Source organism: Lipophrys pholis (assembly GCF_963383615.2).
Source record: "Lipophrys pholis genome assembly, chromosome: 13".
Lineage (NCBI taxonomy): Eukaryota > Metazoa > Chordata > Actinopteri > Blenniiformes > Blenniidae > Lipophrys > Lipophrys pholis.
In genome coordinates this window covers 22,329,980-22,348,432 of record NC_137632.1, presented here as the reverse complement: position 1 = coordinate 22,348,432, position 18,453 = coordinate 22,329,980, and the positions used below count along the sequence as shown (strand labels likewise).

The 18,453-nt window shown below is 40.9% G+C and overlaps 1 protein-coding gene across 1 annotated transcript in view; it reads right to left on the bottom strand.

Moving 5' to 3' along the window:
• pcbp3 (poly(rC) binding protein 3) overlaps window positions 1-18,453 on the bottom strand; it is an 85,115-nt gene that overhangs the window by 48,943 nt on the left and 17,719 nt on the right. The gene's annotated exons all lie outside the window — the stretch shown is intronic.

Here is an 18,453-nt window from a genome sequence, read left to right as displayed (position 1 = left end):
GTGCTGCGGCCAAGTATCTCTGAGGGCCTGCTCATGACCGCTGACCTAAAGGTGTGGGTGTGCTTGCAAAGCCAAAATGCCTGGGAATAATCGTCAACAGAAATAAATACAGATGTCGCTGGGCCAGGGTATAAAAACACATTGTCGTTTATCTGAACCTTTTATAAGACTCTCATCAGAATACGTGGACGTTTAAAATGTAAGGGTCATGGTTGGTGTACATATTGGCATATGTGTGGATTATGTACCGCTCATTGTACTGACCAAAATCACACGTTTTACCATTTATCGCTTTAAAACAAAACAAAAAAAAACCTCAATTAGATCATTTTCTCACTGGGTATCTCTGTAAAATGTGTGCAGAAATTGAACACCATTCTAATGTACCATCTTTCTACAGAATCCGATGGAGGCGGGCATTAAGTCACAGGACGATCATTATTTGATTTGCACACACGAAAAAGTAGCAAGAGACTTGAGGGTGGATGTTCCCGCCTGTGTTGGTCTTCCCTGCGATGTTTCAGGGACCTTCGTAGAGGCAATTTAGAAACAAACAGGATTTTTAATCAGCGCCTTAAGAGTTTCACACATTCCTCACTAAATCACCTCCTAAACGACGTTCTGATCTACTGTCTTCCTGGTTGTACCTTCATTGTGCAGGGATTACACTAAACGCAGGAATTTAATTCAGTGTGGGCCCTGTTTTAAGTATCATTCAGGTTTAAGTTGCGGTTAATGTATGCAAGCACCCTTTGGATTTTAATAGTTTTAAATGGTTCGTGTGAGTAAAGAGCCGAGAAGGGAGAAGGAGAGAGTGCATGACCTCATAAGAGCTACAGCTACCACACACACACACACACACACAGACGCACTAATCTCATCCTCAGAAGCGGGGTGGCCATCTGATCATCCTGTGGCTTTAGCTCTGCACCGGTGGGGGTGGGGGCGGAGCGGAGGTCCCCGGAGGTGAAACGCTATTAGCGCGCAGCATGAAAGTCAATGAAGAGGACCCCAGTGTGCTCCAGTCCCCCGACAGTATTAATGTTTAATGATATCTAAAAAGGCTAATTCCCTCCCCTCCTCCCTCCTCCTCGCGTTTTGCTCTTATCCTCTCATTAAATATCCTCACAATATCATCGCCTCCTCAGATTAGAGCACTGACCCCGTCTGCTGAAGGACTCACCCTTCACTCGTGCTAAACTCATCCCTCTCTCTTCCTTTTTTTTTTTTTTCTCCCTCAGACCCGACAAGTGCCGCAATGCACGGTTTGTGGGAGGGGGGCAGTAGAGGGCCGTGTGTGAAATATGAAATTCAAGCAGTATGAGGGTACATAGAAAACCCAATTCTGACTGCATTTGTGCACCATTTTGGCTCTGAGGCCCAGTTTACATCACATTTCAAGTGAAAACTGTTTTGCCTTTTTGTTTCAGAAAAGTTTAGCTTTTCCACTGCAACTTTTTGAAAACGATGTCCAGAAGCACTAAAATGTATATCGTTATTATACCAGGCCACGTGTTGCTTGTTTTTGTAATGAAACCACATACACATGCGAGCAGAGAACAACACGCTATAAACATTAACAATGAGAGGCGTACTCGTAAGGATGGATGATTGCGTTGACAGCGTCTCCGAAAAGATGCGTTTCTTGTATCCACAGTTTAACTGGTTGAAAGTGGACTTTATTTTGAAATCAGGGAAAACGTATGAAACAGATATCGAATAAGTTCCAGAAGCAAACGGTTAGTTGTTTTTCCACTACTGCTAAAAATGCTATACATGCTTAACCCCACCCCACACACACACACACACACACACACACACACACACACACACACACACACACACACACACTCACAGATCTGTAAATTATTTGCAAAACCAAAAATTCGCTGTCAAAAAGTGCGTTTTGAACCGTGCAGGGCACCAATCGAACGATGCAATATTTTACCAACAACCGTTCGCCATCCCAACTGGACACCATATAGCAACCAATTATGTGACGTGGCCAATAATGTATCCGTTTTTTTTGGACCATTTTAAGTGTAATAAAGCTAATGATAAATAGCCAATATTGAAGACATCATTATTATAAAGTGAATTTATTTTAGCTGCATAGTAGTAACAGCAAGTTCGTCAAAGCAGTTTTAATCATGATCAATTTCAGATTTGACTTTGGATCAATGTGTGTATGCTGAGGACCACCCAGAGAATTTATCCTATCCATAAATATCAGTAAACCGGATAATCTTATCAGCGACACTCACAATAATTCTGCCCTTGTATCGCGCATGCAAAGGAAACCCGAAAAAGATGAAGCAGCCATGTGTACATTGACTCAAACGAGCCACATTTTCAGTAATGTGACGATTACATGCTTGACGGAAACTGAAATGAAGAAAAACATTTTTTTTTTTACTGTGAGCGTGTCTTCTCCAGTAGCTGGAATTGAATTGTAAACTTTACAAAGCGCTCAGATCCTTCGCCATATTATCCACAGAAGAATAAAACAGGAAGAGAACATCCACATTATTAGTTTTCTGTTGATGCAACCTCACTTGTAGAAACGTGTTTGTAACAGCAGTCGGCGGCTGAATCTGTGTCTGTCGTTTGTCTGTGAGCTAATGGAACTTCACCTCTCACCACACAGTGCACAGAGTGTGTGTGATTCAAAGTGTGACGTCGTCTCAATGCAGACACAGGAAGTCGTTGTGTACCACATTAAGTCAAATCATATGCAGGAGTCGCACAGTGGCTTTCCATTAACGGAGTGTGGTGTATTGAGCCGGAACAATTACGATGACAATGTACCGGATGTGCTGTCAATATGTTTTTAGGACGTTGTCCAGGACAACGGCATCAGGCCGGGTTAAAAACAGCTATTTAATCCCCATTTACACAAAGTTTCACGTGAAAAATGCATTGTTTTTCCATTTTTTGCTTCAGAAAACGTTCTGAAGATGATGTCCACACTGTTTTTCGTTTTCATTTGAAAATGTCGCACTCGAAAGTATGGGGAAAAAAAAAATACGTCTAGAAAATGTCTGAATTGACATAAATCCTTGTAATAATCCTCTTCTGGATTTCCTTGACTGTACACTTATGTCAGTGCCTTTCAAAATGTGGAGCCGTCGCCTCCGCTGAGGAGCTTCCAGGGGAGTCAGGGCGACGCCTTGTCCCAGCATGATTCCTGCTATTTCATTTATGGGGAGACAAAAATAAATGGGTGCATTGAAAAGGTTTGATTCAATTATGAAGATGAATATTTTTATAACTGTGTTTACTGCATTTAAGGAATTAAAAAAAAATTTTTGATTCCGTCTTCATGGAAACGGGGGGAAAAACACAACCTTTATTAAATTCTGCTAAAATAGGTAATTTGTGTGTACTTTTATTTATGTGTTCGATGGGGGGAATTTGAGTAGCAAAATAAGTCGTTATAAGTTTTGTTTATTTTTATTTAGTTTACATGTTTACGAAATAATCTACGTTTTGTGGTAATGAGATCATAGTGATGAAGACTTGGACTATAAAACATTTGAATTTCACTGATACAGAGCAGGAACAGTCAAATATGTAACTGACTTTCTCATCAGAGATAAACAATAGATTTATTTACACGTGCAGGACTGAGAAAACTTGGGCCTCATTGTATAGCTTAAATTTAAAATAGTGAAAAATCCAACAATAGCGAATGGACAAACAAAGACATTTATTGTCTCGCAGAGCGATATATTTTCTTAATATATTTCATTACTGGCTTAGCGTCTTAATCTATTTGTCCTTAACCTTGATTTGAAATCTTTGACGAAACTGCTGATCGACCATTTGGCTTCCTGTGCTTTACACCCTTTCTGTATGTACAGTATGATCCATATAAAAAGGAGAATAATGGTCATACCTTTTTCCAGTGTCGCATGCAAACAAGCTAAATGCGGATATCATGAAAGCGTTTGTATAGAATCGTCCTCCACCAGCTTGGTGCCATTTTCATGTGATTTAATGACACAGCAGCAGCAGCAGCAGCACTTCTTCAGTCTAATGTGAACATATTGATCAGTGCTAACTAAAGCGGCGGGATTCCATCAACAATTACCTTCGATTTGAAATTGAAGCATCGCCTCGCTCCTGGATGTTTTAATAAGACTAATTATCTACATTGTTATTGCTATTTTTTTTATTTTTTTTTTTTAAACAATAAATAAATCTTTATTCACAGTGATAATGGTGCCTGCATTAGATTGTGTGTAAATGGTAGTGTGGGCTGTCTGAAGTCTGTTTTTCCAATATTTGTACAGAAAAACAGCAAAACACGTGCACACACTTGTACGCATTGAGAAAATGTTCATTGTTTTCTGATTCAATCATCAGTCTTGTAGACTTTGCCAAACTCTGAGCACTGGCTTCTTCTTTGGAAGAAATGGCTGAGAATGAATTACAAAACACTGCTCACTTGTTTAAGGTGCATTAAAAAAAATGGTTGTTGATTTTTCCGGCAGGCAGATTCTAAAACGAAGACAAATTTCATTTGTTCTGATTTTGTTGTAAAAACAAAAACAGTCAGTGCAAAAAAACCCACAGTATATTTTTGTTGGCCTTCATATTCATACTTCCAAACTCAATATTTGAAAAGAGGATTTTTTTCATCTTTAGTTCAGATATCAGCTGTGACACACCATTCCCAACTTATTTGATATTTACTCCCAAGTGTATCGAAGAAAGACTGTGGACCCCTTGTCCAATCTCGGATTAGCCTGAAACGTTACGGTGAAGCCAAACACTGGTGGACACTCACACTCTGCCCCATGCTAAAGCCAGAGCCTTCTATTAAAATCAATGGGAATAGTTCAATTAGGTTTATAAAGCCTTTAGTTTGTTCATACGTATTATTATCATATGTTATTTGCGTTGCATTATGTTGTGTGTATATATATATATATATATATATATTGAAAGCAGGTCGTTTAACAACACAGGCCCACTGAATCGTGCGCACGCAGCGAAACCCAGCGGTGAACCACGTCCGCACACACCGGCACATTCTCAAGGACACAAACAAAATGCTCAGCGCAAGCAGGCGAAAAGTCAGAGGAAATGCTTAGGCCTACAAATACACTCACGAGGGGCTGCGCAGCACTTAAGTGGCCACCTCTACACACAAAGCCCAATCACAGGAGCTTAGCCGGCCCCGTCCAGCTTTTTAGCAAATGTTGCAGCGCGGAAAAAACGCTTGTTTGATTAACCCTGTGTGAGAAAATGTGCCTCCGTCACTCAAGTCTGGGACGTGGCAAAACGCTGGGCTTTGAAGTCATTCTGTGGAGGATGACTGGGCCTCGTCAATCGCGAAGGGGGGATTAGTCTTGCTGTGTTTATTGGGGAGTGTGCATCAGCTTTCTTGACGGCAGCGTTTTAAGGATTTCTGCTTCGGAGGTGGGTTTTTTTTTTTGGGCCAAATACTGACACTGCATGAGGACAACACATGAATCCTCCAGCAATGCATGCAGCTGTTACACAACTGTACATTTACATTTTACAAGTTTTGGTGTGAACTTTTACATCTTAGAGGTTGCAGGGAGAATAACTTTTATGATATAGAAATACATTTATGGCATTAACTGCATAGCTTACATTTTTAAAATATTAACAGATAACCTAAAACACCTATATTGGACCAGCTGAATGTGATGAAAAAGAGGGTCATGGACGGCTCCATTTGTCATTTGACGACTTAGGCAATGTTTCCAGTGAAAACGCATCGTTTTTGAGCTTTTGTTTCAGAAAAGTTTACACAGCAACATTTTGAGAACAAAATCTGTTTACACAGAAACAGCAGAGAAGGTGGACAATGATGTAGTTGGCATGCCAGGCCACGAGTTGGTGCTGTTGACGTCAACAATTACAATAATATGCTAGAAACAATAACTATGGCGAGTACACGGACACTCGTATTTAGTCCAGGTGACCCTCAACTCTAAGGCTACCCAGTCCCAGGAGAATATGGACTGGGAGTCATGACACTCTGAAGGCAAACATTGTTATTGTCCATCTACTCACACATGTGCAGAAGAACTATTATATCGATCATGGTGCCCATGTGTGGAAGCAGCGTTTCAGAAAAGTTGCGGTCTCCTCCGTTTCCATGGAGACGGAGTCATAGCATTTTCAGAAAGTTCCACTTTGGGAGTAATGCAACAAATTGTGAGGTTTTCACTTGAAAACAATGTGTAAAGGAGGCCTTAGAACAAAGGCATGATGCCTTCTGTTGACTAAGTCCAAACAATAGGAAAAGGAAGGAGGTGATTGCTGAGAGAAATGGATGCACCGATACCATATGCAGCTACTTCTACTCATAACAGACGTGATTCAGTGTCACCAAACTTGGTATCACTTCATGGCAGCGTCACAACCAGATGAACAACACTTGGCGACACAACCAGCAGCCATGACAAATGACTTCTCATCCACATGGTTGGGATCTGCTGCCAATCGAGTTTTAAAACAATTCAGAAGCAACTCTGCTTTGGACAAGCCTTTTTTTTTTTTTTTTTTTTGACCGAAGCTGCTCCGAGGAGATCGAACCAGACGAGAAGTTCATTCATAAAAGACTTGATGGATCCGGTTCTTTCACTTCACTCTTTTCCTCAAACTGAGAGTTTGTCAAAATGAATGGCCAGAAGGAGGGAGTCAGAGGCACTGGAGCCCAAAAGACTGAAAACATCAAATTCAACAAGTTCTTTGTTTCCAAGATGCTGCTGACCAAATAAAACCATCACCACGTGGTAACACCCACTATATTCATCAAGCTTCTTTGCTCCAACCCAGTATTTTACGATCTGGAGCTTGTCATCTTTTGATGAGGCGAGCCTTTAACCAAGGGTGAACATGGCCACGTTTAGATTGCCATCAGTAATGGAGCCATTTTTCTTTTTCACATAGATGACTCCGGAACTGTTGGTCTGGCTTTATTACTTCCTCACTGAAGTATTGAAGTGCATTTTCTTCCCGAGACACATTTAGAGCCTCATGGACAGAGGCCAGGATGTCAGTGTCCTGCTGGATGGATGCTGAGTGTCTTGTTTTCTCTGTGAGTGGATTAAACATTTCCTTTGGATGTCTTTACATCAGGTATCAGGTGGTATTTCGTTGCTCCCATCCTCACCTGGCTGATTCTTTTTAAAGCCTTTGCTAAAGGCTTTCATGAAATCTGAAACCCACAGCAGATTATTTTGACAGGATGGTGCTCTGGGATTAAGGATCATTGATGTCATGAATGGTGAAGCTCATACAGGGCTGCAATGTGGAACTGGTTCCGAGGTGAATCTTTCTTTTTTTTTTTTTTTTCTTAAAGTATCTGACACACCTTAGTTTTAAGTTCAAGGAAAAGTTTTTTTACTTGGCACTGTGCAATATATTGCAAAACTATCAATATCAAGGTAGCCAAATCACTGTGCTTCTAACATGCCTCTGACTGGAACTGCAGACTCACATGTGATATAAAAAGACAAAAACATGGCCGAGTGTTTGCTGGTGTAAATTAGGGCCAAGAGAATGAGCACTGTTTATTGGAGGAACTTTAGCAATATCAATGTAAAGTTGTATTTAATTAAACATATTGTTATCACAATACTCTTCAGCATTATCACATGTGGCTGCAATCCTAAAGTCCCGAATCAAATGTTTGTCGCTCATTCATCTCTATTGTGATCCCCGGTGCTTATTACCCAACAGGTACAACCTTCACATGTATTATTTTGTAATTTAATGGCTTTTCGTCTGAGATGAAGGCCCACAATTTATTCACACAACTCTGAAAACCTGTAGTACAGCATTGTGTTGTAGTGAAGACCACCTTACATGAGACCTATACATAGAACAGAGCATCCCAAGACAAAACCAAAACTTAAAGGGGCCTCCACCAAGTCAAAATCAAGACCAGAGCAGACCAATATAGACCCACAAAAAGCCAATGGAAACATTTTTAACTCGGTGGCGTGATCCAGCTTCTTGGTTTGGGTGTCAACAGTGTGAAATATGTGCTTAGATATGCTTTGTTTCACAATTTCATTCATTGTGATTGTGCAGGACGCATGTGCAAGCAAGGCCATGTTTTAGTCCCGTGCACCCACGGGCCTGCATGAGTTGTAGGGACCGGGCAGAAAGCAATCGGTGAGGCTTCAGCTGCAGATGGGATTGCCAGCTGTATATCTCAAGGCGGGACATATTTATGTCCAGAGCGGTCCGCCTTTCTGCCTGCTCATCACTGTGTGTGTGTGTGTGTGTGTATGTGTGTGTTTTGCGGGGGTTCTGCTGCCTTCACAGGCAAGTGTTGATAAGGCAACACCAACTGTCAATGTGCATGCTCTATATACACTGTATAGTTGTGCCTTTTGGCATCTGCATGCGGTGTGTGTGTGAATGTGTGTTTAAACATGGCGTTCCCTGAGCCAGTTTAAATTTGCTCCACATACATGATCATAGTAAAGACTTGCATTGACCCAACAGGCTGTATACCGTTAGCAGCCTTTGTTTTACAATCGACAAATCAACTATTCTTTTTCTTAATGTTATTATACAGAGCCGAAGCAACAAAACCACACATTTTAGGTCAAAGTGTAGTTAAAAATGTTCACTTTCAGTCATTTTAATGATCCCGTTTTATTATATGACCATGAAGTGTGCTGCTACCTCACGCACCATGACAATCAATAAAGCGGAATTATTGCCTCTTGGCTATATACCTCCATCATCCAGTCAAGTAGCAGTTTACAGCCATGTCGGTCCAGCCCACAGACGGTACAGTGCATAAAGATAGACGGCATGTCTCCGCCCTTTCCCGGTGTGCAAAAAGTGAGGAAAACGACATCGCCTTAAGACATCTGATGCAACAGAGCTTTTCCTGATCCCCAAAAAAACCCCAATCATTGACATTAAAAACACTCAAAGACAATTAGCGTGAAAAGCACCTAAAATTGGCAGAATATCTGAGGATTTTGTAGAATGTCTCTTCCACTGAAAATATGAGAACTATCTGTATTTAATCAATGCTCCTGTATGTGAGGACTTTGAGGCCCTGTTTATGCGACAAGATTTCCGTTGCATTTTGGGTTTCTGTTTACTCGACAACGGTGCTCGGAGCGCGCAAAACACGACTTTTTGAAAATGCTCTGTGAAAACAGGGGAGACACAACTTTTCTGAAACGCTGCTACTGCGCATGCACGTCACAGCCGTAGTAAATAGCTCAATAGCAATAGACAATAACAACAATAGCGGGCTTTGGAGTTTCATGACTCCCAGTCCGTGTTCTCCTGGGTCTTTGTGGTTTTTTTAGTTGACAGTCAATGTAATAACAATCAAACTTGGTCACCTGTCCATACGAATGTCTGTGTACTCCCATTGTTAACGTTTGGAGCATATCTGTGTGCCTGTGGGAGTGTGGTTTCATTACAAAAATAACAACATTGCCAATTACATTTTTAGCATTCTAACCGTGCAAATAGTCATCGTTTTCAAAACTTTTCTCCAACAAAAATGCAAAAATTATGCATTTTCACTTGAAATGTTTGGATCAGCTCTCAACAAGACAAGACGCTAAATGATGTCTTACTTTATTTATTTTACATGCGCTCACATCCTCTCATCTCCAGTGTCTGGACCACTGGTTGGATACCACTGCTCTTTACAGTCACCACAGTTTGAAGAAATAAAGAGGAAGATCAACTCATTGAGTGAGCAATATCTGCTCTGAACTTGTCCTTCTGTTGAGATTTGATTTAAAAGAAATGTCCAGAAAGTTACTTGACGGAACGTTATGAGGCTGAACTGACCTTTGAGATCTAAAACACCAACTTTATTTTCTCAAATCTGGCACATATGGGCAAGGGAAGTGTAAAAACTCTTAAAACTGTGTTTTCTGTGGTCACAGTGACTTTTGGTCACTGCTTTGTTTCAGTGGATGTTTAGGTCACATGAAACCACATTTTCCTTCAGATGGACCTGATTTATTACAGTGACAGAAAATCGTTGACCAAAATCCAATCTTCATTGTGTGCCCACTGATGTTTTTGTGCCAAATTTGAAAAGGAAAAAGAAGAAAAGGTCCCTTGAGGCATTTCTGAGAAAGTGTGTTCCCCAGAATGAGGTGGATGAGCGGTCAGTCTGTAAACAAAAGGCCTCCAGTCAAATCTGATGAATAAATAAATACTGAAATCCTGCCGAAAAGGCACTTCTAAAGCTTCACTAACACGCCAGATAACGCATACTGACCTGAATTCAATGAACAATCACTGAGAAAACAAAACAAATAATGAAGCGTTAAAAGTGGATAAAACTCGATGAGATATTAACTCTGATATGCTATGGATGTAACGTCCTACTGAAATAGACATTTTCTATAATGCTATTTACTTCTCCTATTAAGCACAGTACCATTGCTGCGTTTGTTGACCGAGCAATTTAACACAGAATGTGTTCACAGACGTTCTACTGATGGCAGAAACAGTGCTGTTATGTGTGTTTGACAGTGAGGGATCAGTGATGAATAAAGTGTGCTGGAAGAAATGTGAAATGTACAGTTTCACATGATGAAAATGATTACAAATGACACTGACATATGACATTATAAAAACTCAAATCATGTTCCTAATCCTTAGCTTTGATTCCCAAGTTGGCTCAAGGGAGTTAGAACCTCGAGCAAGTATCAACTTTAGGATCACACCCAGCCGATGGAAACACAGGACCTGGGTGGTATCTTCAGAGTTTGCAGCATTTATTACAGATAAAGGTAAGAAACTGCAGTTGGCTGCTTTTCTTCATATTGTGAGCCGTAGTGGTATAGATGTTACAGACGTTGACTTGAGAGCTGAGGGTCGCTAGTTCAATTCCCACAGCTGAAGGGTGATCACTGTGGGTTCCTGAGTGAGACCCTTCACCCCCACTGTAATGTGGCGGCCACCACGGAAAAAAGGAATTTCCCCAAATTGATTATTAAAGTATTATTAGGTAATAATTATATCTCATGCAGCACACAATCACCTCTGGTTACCAACCGAGTCTACCTCTCTCTGGCTGCGTCACTTTGTTGTCAATCTGATTGAATTCTTTTATATTGTTGGATCGGATTGTCTCGTTTACATGAACCCTGGATAAAGTAATCGGAATGTTGCTCTGGTTTACACGCATTCGAAATGCATGGGGAGTCAGATTGAAGTGTTAATATAGTGCAAATTTATCAGGTTCCCATTCAATCGCATAACTTTTGGTCCATGTAGCCACAGCTTCTGTCTGTTATGCACACGAACAAGACAAACTACAAACTAAAAAGCCGATCTGAAGGGTCGCCCTCTCATCGTAGCTTACAGACGGCTGATCAGTAAAGGAATATCACTGTCGGGTAAGGCAACGCCACACAGGCAGAGAGGAAGGCTCTCCAAAGAGTCATAAAACGGAGAGGATCATTGGGACTAAGCTTCCATCCATGGACGCCATAAACACCCAGGAGTGCCCAAAAAAAAAAAGAGAGAGTAGAGCGAATATCATCAAGAGACTCACACACACACACAGACACACACACACATATATATATATCGATACACAACTAAAATATTTTGACACCACAGCTGCAGCATGTCGTTTTTAATGATTAAATTTTTTTCGCCCATGTCCGAAATAAACCTTTTCAATTCAATTCCTGTGGAACAGTACAAATTAGTCCCACTTATTTTCTTTGTTCCCTTCTCACTAAAGTTCAAAGCCTCACTGTAAGATTGCAGCCTCTTGACAGGTCACAACTATTCACCAGTGAATTCGTAAAAGAAAAATAAGTATAAGTTGCACCACACTAAGAATATGCTGAAATTGCGCTGAAAAAACTTTTTCAAAACTTAGAATCGACCCGGCAACAGAGAAAACCTTTCTATTAAAGAAATTAAAGTAACGATAGACACATGTACTCTGATGAACACAACAAAACCTACAAAATAAAAGAACTTGGTAGTTTGACGTTGACCATTCTAGAAAGTTTTTATTTTTACATCTGCCAGTTTAATTCCGAAAACCTCGATCCACTCGTCCACATTTGTTCCAACTATATTCCATAGAGTCTTTCTTTGTGTTTGAGGTAAAAAAAATGTGAGATGGTAATCTTCGTCTGGGTGCCGAAGCCTGCCAGATATGATAATGTGACCAGGATGTCCACTGAAGAAAGTCAAACCGCACAGAGGACAAAGGCAGAGATAAATACAGGAGCAAACCGGGGCCTGTCAGGATGATTTTCTGGGCTGCTACATTACCGCGTCTGATAAATTACATTTCACACTGCTTATTCAAATCAGTTCATCCTTTGTGACATCTGTGTGAATGAGCGCAGAGACAAAGGGCTCTGAATATTAATCGCAGATTTCCTGAAGATGCTTTTGTTTGTATTCTTCTGACATAATCGCACCTCCGTTTTCTCGGAGAAAAACAAGGTCAAAGACGTTTCCACACACCTTTTGTGGATTGGGGCGTAAATAGTGAGTTCTTGCTTTAGGTACTACACAAAAATTATTTTCATATGCAGTTTGTTCAGTACAATAATCCAGCAGTGTTCTGAGGCACTATATTATTGTTTGTTTGAAGAAACGGTTGCTCTTCAGTTTTCGTGGAGTCATGTGGACACGAGCACAGAAATGTGCAACAGTTGGATGTGTTGGTGGAGGAACTTATCAAGCATATCAAAGCATTGCAGCAAATAAATCTGAATTCGGCCATAAAAAACACAAGGAGGGATACATCTCTGTCTTTGTCTCAGAGCCAAAATGTTGTGAAACAGAACCGCTAAAGCTCAGAGATCAAAAGGTATGCACGTTATTAAGGTGCTGTTTAGGTGCCAACATTTTTTAAGTGAAAACTGATCACTTTAGTTACGTTTTAGGTGTTTTTTTACACGACAACGGTGCTCGGAGCCGCTGAGACGGATTCTGGCGACGATTGTGGTGAGAGGCGTTTCCTCACCTGGCTCCACACGACTTTGGTTTGAGGACTTTATCATGAGATGTTTCATGACTTTCCCAATTTGTCATTAAAAAGAGTAGATCCCTTAACTCCAGAAAATGACTCCACAAATGTGTGTTTTTCTAAGAAAGTGCAGTCCAAGATAACATTCTGTCATTGATTGATGTTTTTGGACAAACAGGCCTTGAAATACCAAATATCTAAGGCATTGTTACGCCAAAAGGAAAGTGGGTGTGTTGTCTCCGACGAACAGCCGGTCGTATCAGCGCCGACTTGTTCAATAAATGAGTCTCACCATCCGTCAGCGCCTTGATCAGCGGCCTGTCGGGACCTGCTAAATCAATTCCAGGAGCAAACCTTTGATTTCAGCGCGTTTCCACCTGCTGGGATCCGCTCCCTGTTCGGTTTTCTAATTGAAATGTGTTGTGATTTCCCCTCGTCTGTTCCCCACTCCCATCAGAGGACGTGTTTATTCCCACATCGCAGAGTTTCTCCTTTTTCTCCAGTGAGGACACTCTGACACAAATGAATGCAAATCTTTAAGAAATTATCAACATCCCCCCCCCCCACTCTTTTTATCGCTCTAATTATAGTTGAGCTGATTCGGCCGTGCTTTATGAGTAACGCGTTTCCTGCGGTGGGGGGATATGAGCCTTATTAATCCCGCTCACATCTCCAGAAGGGAACGCTCTTATCGCTCTACTTACTGTACGTCCGGCTCCACAGTGTCCACATTTAACTTCTATACATTCTACTTTAAAGCCGCCCGTTGTGTCTTCTCTCCGCCATATATAAATACACAGTCAGCCGAATGTGTTTCATGCATCATGAGACAGACCCCCGCCCTTTCTGCATGGAAATTGCACAGCTGTTTTTTCCCCTTACTCGTCCATTTTTTTTTTTAGAAGAGGAAGAAGAAAAGTGCCAGCTCTAATAAATCTGATAAATTACCAGATGCAAACTGTTGACCAGTCATTTTTCCTGACGGGCCGTATTACCTGATTTTCTCCCCTCAAACACCGACGTGTTGCAAATGGAGCTTGATTGCTCCCTAAGGTGGTAAATTACAGATTTAATAATGCTGAACTAACTCACTTTCCTTCTTTCTCCAGTGAATTTGTTCGCTTTCAACACCAGCTGCTCGGTTTGATTACTCCCATCAGACGCACGCTAAGAAGCTTTTTGAGAGTTACATTATCCACACTTTAAAAAAGTGGGATGTTGCAATGATTTGAAAGTTATATGTGTGTATATTTGGGGTTGGTGATTATTTCAGATTCGAGTATTGGCCAATACCGATACTTTCCCGATCCAATATTTACATTACTATTGCTACGCACTGCCTTATGCGTACTGTAGAGGCGGTGGTTTTCCCCAACGCTTTATGGCATTTAACTTTATGTCATTTGACTCGTATTGGTATCGAAGACATGTCAAGTTTTCCAAATGCATGAAGCCAATTGTGCAAAATGTATTTTAATGCGTGCATGACCAATAGCACGTTTGCATTTGTTTGTATACAAGCAAATCTTTAAAGGGGTCATGTTTTCAAAACTTTCACGTGGGTCTCGTTGGTTAGAAAATGATGTATTCAAAGTTTTTTGCTCCAAATCCAGCTTTTCCTTGGTTTATTTCAATATTGGATCATAGGAGCTGCATTCAGAATCTGCTGTGTCTGTGTGAGCTGGACTGACTCCGCCCACACATGCCCATCTTGGAAAGAGGAGGAAGTACTTCCTCTCGTGGTGCCATGTGCCAGAGGAGAGCTGCCTAATTGTGGGAGGGTCAAAGGGAGGGCCTACCTGAATTGGGATTGGCTAAACCCGGATGACACTATATAGGGTTTGATTTCTGATTGGCTGGTTGCAGCAACACACTTTATAAAAATTAAACAAACCAGGGAGAGAGAGGACAGACTTTCCTTACTTCTGGGGGTCATTCCCAGGTATGGGGACACATATATAACCATTAGAAAAGGAATTTTGGATAATAGGACTCTTTTAATGAGTCAGGTGTTTAATGTTGTCCTGTGCTATTTGAATAAATTAATTATCATATATTCATTGTGAATAAGCAAGTGTATATTTGAAATTCTTCACACTCTTCTATGTTTTTGGTTTATTTTTTTGAGCAGTTATTTTTTAATTTTTTTTTGGTATGCGTTGCACTTTCAGTGACACAGAAACGAAGATCCGGTCCCACCAAAGATTTTTTCTTCCAACCCCCCTCGATGCTCTGACCCTGCAGCTGAGATCCCTGCCGCTAAACGGTGGCGAGAATCAGTCAAACGAGCGTTTGATCTAACCACATTAATAAGGTCAGTGGCTAAGAAGACCTTTCAGCAGCCGTGCTGCTCTGATGCAAATGAATGAAGCCGCACATCAAAGGTGAAAATCAGCCCTTGCGCCATGCTGCTTGTTGCACCACTGACGGGCTAACTAGACCAGCAAACGTGCAGATTCACACACACACACACACACACGGCAGCCACCTGCGCCCGCCTGCTTATACGAACATACGTAGTCTCCGAAAGCTTAGTGTCAGTCGCACGTAGGCTTTGTGTGTGTGCATCGTACATGCATGTGTGTGTGTATGTGTGTGTGTGTGCATAAGGGGAAGCCTGATATCCTGAGCTGCATTCTGACATCCTGGCACCTCCACTGGAGCCGTTCCTGAACACGTACATGACGGAAAAAATGCTTTGATGTCTGCGAGTCTTAAACCACTTAATCCCACACAGAGAGGCAGGAGAGGGGAATTAAGAAACTCCTACATTTCAATGCCTTTTTTTTTTTTTTTAAGTTATTCCACTTATTATCCATACATAGACACAAACACACGCACACGATGATGTATATTAGTTGTATTAGTGGTATACTGTTTGGCGAGTCTGTACGCCCTAATGTTTGTTGTGTATTTGCACGAATGCTGCGTTAGTAAAGTGACATTATAAGCTTACATCAGTGGGGTAAGCTTTCTTTTGGGGGCACCAGAAGTCTTTAGAGGGGTGCGGGAGGAGGAAAAATCTGGGGTGAAGCGATTCAATTTCATGAAATCATGATTGAGGACAATATTCTGAGTTAAAACGCATCGTTTTAATCAAATCTATGCTGCTACTGCCCATGGCCATCACAGCCATAGTAAATAGTTCTTCTGCACATGTTTGAGTAGATGAACAATAACAGTGTTTGACCCCAGAGTGTCATGACTCCCAGTTCATATTCTCCTGGGACTTGGTAGTTTTATTGTTAATTGTATTTAAAGTAAGGCTGGGAAATATATTGAAAATGTTAACTTTATTGCAATATCAACATCCAAAAAAAAAATAATCCATGATGTAAAAGATTGTGATAGATGATGTTTCCCTGCATTGTGCACTCATGCTCTGCAGATTAAAATTTTCAATACAATATAAATACTGACTTAATTCATTTGGTGGTATAAATACTGACTAATTCATTTATTCCATACCTGCTGACCAAAGAGCAGAAGTAAAAAGCACAAAAATTCAAGAAAAAAAATCTAAATAGGGCCCAGTCCCATTTGGTGTAAATTAGAGGCAAGAGAAAGAGCACTGTTATCTGGAAGAAAAATAGACATAAAGACTCTCAAAGGCATTCATAATTATTAATAATTAATAATATAATATATTAATAATTAAGTTTGTATTTATCTCAAATCATATAGTTATTGTGATATGTTTACCTGACCTTGTGCAGTCTAGCTATATTACATACGACTTCAATAAGATCAATTTATCATATTGATTAAAATGTGTTTGTTCTGCATTCGGTTTGTGAGGTGAAAGGGCTCTTGATCTTGTACAGCTTCTTCTCGCAGGCGTTAGTCGTTGGATCAGGTTTCCACTGCGTGTGGAGCTCAAATCGTGTTTGCTCAAATAACCTACTTCCAGTTTGGATTCCACCTGCCGGGAATCTAACGTGCAAAAAAAAATCAGAAACGAGCTCAAGGGGTTTTCAGTTTGATTCTTGTCTGTTTTCAATGCACACAGAAAAATGTGTTGTGCTAGTTATTTATAATCAGCGTGGATGGAACTGTGTTTTATTTTACCACTGTATGTAGTTTTATGCCTGTGAGCATACATTGTAATGTAAAAAACAACTTCAGGTTGTCACAGTGGGAACATTGATACACCATTTGCACGACAATTCAAGTGAGGACACCTCGTTTTTGCGTTTTCATTTCAGAAAAGTTTTGTGTTTACACGACAACGACAACATGTGTCTGAAATATAATTTTTTTTATTTTCTTTTTTTTACAATTTCTCATACTGTCAATTTGAACCTTAAGGCCTCATTCACACAATGTATAACTTCCATTGTGACAAAGGTGCTGGGAGTGACTGAAAGCGTGTCTTTTTTTAATAGATATTTGTCACTGTAATAACAATCCAACTCGTCCATATGAATATCCATGTCTTCGCTATTGTCAACGATGATGGTGTATGGCGTCTGCGCACATGTGCGTGTAGTTCTCTTACCAAAGCAACAGCGCCAAATCGTGACCCGGCATCCAAACAAACAACCTCGTTTTCAACTTTTCTTCTGTTTTCATGTACGTCGTTTTCAAAACGTTGCGTAGTGAACTTTTGGATGCGCTTTCACTTGACACGCCGTGTCAATGGAACCTCAGACATAGAAATGTACCTTCACATACCATCTGGGACCACTAGGTGTCAGTCTATGACAACCGAAGTCTGATAAAATCTCAATTTATTGTATTTAACTGGCTGAGCAAATAAAATGTCAGCAAAAAGAAAAAGCTACACATTAGGAATTAAACTATAAAGCATAAAATGTACACTCAGAGAAACGGAGCATTAGGACGAGTTCAGTGTGTCTGAGAAACTTCTACTCGGGTGTGACTTATACTACTTATTTTCTTATAGTGTATAAAAAGATTTCCTGGATATTTGTTGGGATGCAACCTGGGTGGCGCTCTGCGAGGGCGGCCCACCCACCCTGCTCCGAAGACTGCTAATCTCGAGATCATCGTGCTAATCAGAAACAGACGTCGTGGGCGTGGACGAGGCCTGTACAATGTCACATCTCTAATGTCACGAGGTGACAGCTCACCACAGAGCCGAGATAAGAGCACGAGGAAACGACGAGTTTTTTGACAGAAAAAAAGCATCCGCTCGTAGCGTAGTCGCTCTGACACAGTTTCAGTCCTCCATTAGATGAATAATAGAGGAAGAAGGGAGGGTTAAGAGCATTTCCTGTCTCCTAATGTGGAACCAAAGTGAAGAGAGAAGAAGGAGGAAGGGTGCACGATGAAGCTCGCGGTGAGCTTTATTTTGGTCCAAATACGAAGCAGGATTTGGGCGAGTTTCTTCAATTTTTTTTGTGATTAATGACTGTTGGGCTGGGCTAATGGGATTTGAAGCTCTCCCTCTTCAGACCGGCCCCTATTTCATCACGCTTTCCCCTCCCCTCCCTGTCAAA